Below are 4,964 nucleotides of genomic sequence, written 5' to 3' on the forward strand. Positions count from 1 at the left end.
AGCCTCAAAATGTGAAATGAAACGAAATTTAAGAATCTGAGACGGAAAATAGAACGACTGAGAAATCCATGCTGGATATTAATAGAAACGTTAATACTGCCCAAAGTTCAAGAGAAAGCTGTAAGCTTTGAGAAAAGGCTTATTAAATTTTATGTCGTCTCCATGAATTTCTTTGCGTACAAAACATGACAACGTTAACGTACTTATTTGATCAGTTTAATGCTTTCTACTTTTTCATGTCGACTGACAGAACTAAAATTGGAAAAGAAAGAAAACCAGTTATTTTGCTTCGTTACCTAAAGTCTGGGTGTATCAGAATAGATAAAAGTGAGAAACCTTCCAAAACCACATCCAAATAGGCCAGCAGAATCGTCTTTTAACAGCTTGAGACTCAGGCCGGTATTACACTATCATATTTCTTTGTCAAAGTTGACATGTCAAACATTTATGTCAAAGAAATTTGACGAAGTAATAGGGAAATTTGTCAAATCTCGCCTGTTGTCAAATAATTATGATCAAATATAGGGCGTTGCCGTAGATTTGATTATAAAAGTCATTCGTCTTTTGTTCACTGCAATATGAAATGTAACGTCTTGGGGCGCTGGCGTCGCTTCAGCTATGTGGCATCTCTGTAGTGTGTCTGTCAACATGGCTTTAAAGTTGGTGTGTTCCTTCGACTCTTTTTTTTTTAATAACTTCGACTAGGGTGGGGGGGGGGGGTTAGCAAGGGGCACCCATGCTGTTAATTGTGTTGATGGGCGGGTGGAATATGCTGTATACGATTTCATGTCCACAATCACAGCTACAGCCATCCACCTCCACATCTGGGAACATCCAGGCAGCTTTCCAGCAAACCAGAATAGAGGATGCGGTCACACTCTAAAATAAAAAATTCTTTCTCAGCTTTCCATTCTGCTTTGTCTATTTTTAACTCTGAACCTCTGATGTTCAAAAGCGCTTCAGCTCTTTCATACCTTTTATTAATTTTGTAGTCCTTCGAACACTAATTCCATTAATAAAATTATTCAATAATAAAAATAGTTCTTATTGTCCATATAGTTTACTAATTATTTACTTACCTACACATATTCCCCGTTCAGTGCTTAATAAATCGCTTCACACATTTATGGAATTATTGTGGTTAATGTGCAATGTGATATTCGAGTGATGTGTTCTAAATTAGAGTAGCTCTCTCCTCTACCAAGAAATCTCAGTGTCGTAGTTTGCCTTTCTTCTGCAGGTATAACATTTCACAAGCCAGTGTTCTGTTTAGTAATATGAGAAGCCACTTTACTGAGCAAATACTTAAATACACTCTCATCCATCCGCAAGTAATTTATATATAAGATTAGACCTCCTCCACCAGCAGCTTTTCTATCTCCATATAATACCTGTGGCTTCATCTAAGTATGTTTCCTTCTTTTCCGCCGTTTTTCTTTCAAATGAACACAGAATGCAATTGTGCTACTAGCAAGTTGTTGTCCACCATCTTGAAATTTGACGAAAAATATAACGACAGTGTAATACCCCTTTTAGCGCCACGTCAAAGATCTTTGTCAAAGAAATTTGACGAATATGTCATCATATATCTTTCTCAAAGAAATGTGATAGTATAATATCGGCCTAAGGAAAGTCTATATCATCGCCCCTTCAGTTTTTCTCATTATTGTGCAGCCATAGCCTGCTGAACTCATAAGATTATGACTGTATGTGAAGCTATTGCACAGGACGAATCACCTAAAACTTGCACTGCAAATATTGCGGAAATAGAAGGTACTGTTGATGTACGATTTTCACAGAATCGATTGGCTGCCAGGGGCTCGTATTGTTAGCCAGTCAACAGATTGTAATAATGCTTATGAAGTGTATCTTTTGTGCAAACATACATATTATGAAATGGATCCTCATAATCGTTTGTACGCAGTGGTTTGATGGAGACAGATGTGATAAGGATGGAACCTATGTCGATAGAGAATGCGTAAGACACTCGCCTGGGTTACGTCACTTCCACGTGCGATTTTGCTGCAGCTAACGTGCGGATCAAGTGCAACAGCAGCAAGAACATTTATTTTCCTCTCTTCTGCCGTCACTTGTTTACTTCTGTTACACTGTCTAAGTGTTACACTATCACTTTCACGTGGCTGGTTGAAGAGGTTGGTAATTGCCGAGTTGGTTGAGGTCTATTGGAATATCTTGCCGCATACACTGTATAGCCAACGGCCTTGCCGCAGTGGTAATACCGGTTCCCGTCAGATCACCGAAGTTAAGCGCTGTCGGGCTGGGCTGGCACTTGGATGGGTGACCATCCAGTCTGCCGAGCGCTGTTGGCAAGTGGGGTGCACTCAGCCCTTGTGAGGCAAACTGAGGAGCTGCTTGATTGAGAAGTAGAGGCTCCAGTCTCGGAAACTGACAGACGGCCGGGAGAGCGGTGTGCAAACCACATGCCCCTCCGTATCCGCATCCAGTGACGCCTGTGGGCCTTCCACAGCCTGTTCGGACGGAGTTTATTTTAGCTTTGTTTTGTTTATAACCGTGTAACAACGAACTGGATTCTTCCTACACTCTCGATACACCACGAGCCTGTCGGCTTTTTCCGCATTGGTAAATCCCATAGTCAACTCACGACCTATTGCTTGGACTATCACGCAGTAACTGGCTAGCAGCCGGACGGTGTGGCTGAGCGGTTCTAGGCGTTTGGAACCGTGCGACCGCTACGGTCGCTGGTTCGAATCCTGCCTCGGACATGGATGTGTGTGATGTCCTTAGGTTAGTTAGGTTTAAGTAGTTCTAAGTTCTAGGGGACTGATGACCTCAGATGTTAAGTCACATAGTCCTCAGAGCCATTTGAACCATGCACTTAAGGGACACACAAGCACACTGTAAGGAAACATAACGACTTCGTACCTAACAACTACGCAAGTTAAAGGGTGCAAACAATAGTTAGTTTGGATGCTTTTCGAAACACGGTATCTCGTAAACGATTCGCACTAGAGTCCTCCAACAAACACCGCTGAAATTCTAGTTTATCCTGCGTTTAGTTTGTTAATGTCAATAGATATTGTTCCCTTTAAAACAGTGAACGTTTGCACAAAAATATACCTTATAAGTACAGGTAAAGGTGGATAAATGGGCCCCCACTTTGTTTTTTTTATATAACACCTTTTATTTTTAGTATAATCACCTGAAATTAACATAAAGCATTTCTCTAGTATGTCCTGCAAATAGTTACGACATGTTTTGGTTCAACTTTTTAATAGTTAAAACAAAATTTTATTTTTCCTGATAGTCTGCATTTTGTTGGGTCAAGAGTTTGTGCTGGTAATATGGGCCCCAAGGTAGTTTGAAATAAAAAGAAACAAAAATTTCAGAAATAATTTTATTTAATTTTTGTGTATAATGAAAGAAAGATTCACTCTGAACATTGTTAATTAGTCTACTGGTGGGATGATTTTCACAGCCTATGCCTAGTCTATTCACAAGCATCTTTTTACACTTTACAAGTGATCCTCTTTCAGCTGCAGACAATGCACCAACTTGCCTTTTTCCCCTCAGGCCGATGACACGAGAAATTTTTCTTTGAACGACACTAAGACCTGACTCGTCTGCCGGCTGGGGTGGTCGAGCGGTTCTAGGCGCTACAGTCTGGAACCGCGTTCGAATCAGGTTCGAATCCTCCCTCGGGCATGGATGTGTGTGATGTCCTTAGGTTAGTTAGGTTTAAGTAGTTCTAAGGTCTAGGGGACTGATGGCCCAAGAAGTCCCATAGTGCTCAGAGCCATTTTTTGACTCATCTACATTAAAAACTCTGTCTGCAGGATATTTGTAGTTACTGAACGCAGCTTCAAGTAAACTGAAGAAATTTTCGACAGCTTGTTTATTAAACTCATTAGCACGTGAAATCAAAGTTGCGGATGGCTTCAAAATAGAGAGAATATTTTTGTGCCGTGACATAAAATGGTCAAACCAAGTTCGACCAGAAACTTCGCCCTTTACAAATGGATGAGGGATTTTATTTCTTGTGCAAAGCTGGTAGGCCATGCGCCTGACGTCACTTCTGGTAAGGCTGTAGAATTTGGATTCCATAATGAGAAGATATTTAACCAGTTCGTCCTCAAGTCCCTGTGGTAAAACCGGTGGACGGCCCAGTTTAATATTAACTATTTCTTCGACCGGTTTATCGATTCGTGAAAGCCTTTGGAGCGTAGAACGAGGGACAGAGTACACTTTAACCGCTTTTTTCAACCCCATTTTTTTCTCTTTAATAGCTACAATAGCATTTGACATATTTGCTTTGTCCCACGATTGCCGTTTCGATTTTTTTGGTGGTACAAGATGTCTTCGAGGCATGTGGAACATAAAGAGTAGCAATATTTGTAAATGGTCCCATAAAATCTGATTGGTTTTACGGGGCCCATAATACCAGCAGCAAAAGGGGCCCATATATCCACGCTCGACATCTTGGGAAAAAAGATTTTGCCTACGGTTAGTTTGGTTCGCAACCGACGTTAATTAATGTAAAACGGCATCCCAACAACAAACCAAATACGTACCTTACCTTAGTTTTAGTAATAACATGTTAGAAATTTGAGTTTCATTCAAATAAACACTAACCCTTCAAACTTTTGATGACAGCGAAAAAATTCACAGCACAGCTACTCACAAACCATGACAGCTACTACGTCTGCACATTCTACAGTGAAGTTTGGCAACTAGTTCTAGTAGTTCATGTGCTCTCCGCTAGAATTTATGGCCTGTACTTCCAAATATGTAGGGGGCCCATAATATCAGCAGGGGCCCATTTTTCCACCTATGCCTCTATTATTACAATCTGTAGATTGGCTAACAATACGAGCCCCTAATTACCAATCCATTCTGTGAAAACCGCACATCAGTAGCAGTTACAATTTTCGCAGTATGTGCAATGCAAGTTTTAGGTGATTCATCTTGTATACCCCTTAAAGCTA

General features: G+C 40.7%; 1 pseudogene; it reads left to right on the plus strand.

Moving 5' to 3' along the window:
• The first annotated feature begins 2,212 nt into the window (after window positions 1-2,212).
• On the plus strand, window positions 2,213-2,330 carry LOC126210772 (5S ribosomal RNA; annotated as a pseudogene).
• Window positions 2,331-4,964: the final 2,634 nt, after the last annotated feature.

This window comes from Schistocerca nitens, chromosome 10 (genome assembly GCF_023898315.1).
Source record: "Schistocerca nitens isolate TAMUIC-IGC-003100 chromosome 10, iqSchNite1.1, whole genome shotgun sequence".
NCBI lineage: Eukaryota > Metazoa > Arthropoda > Insecta > Orthoptera > Acrididae > Schistocerca > Schistocerca nitens.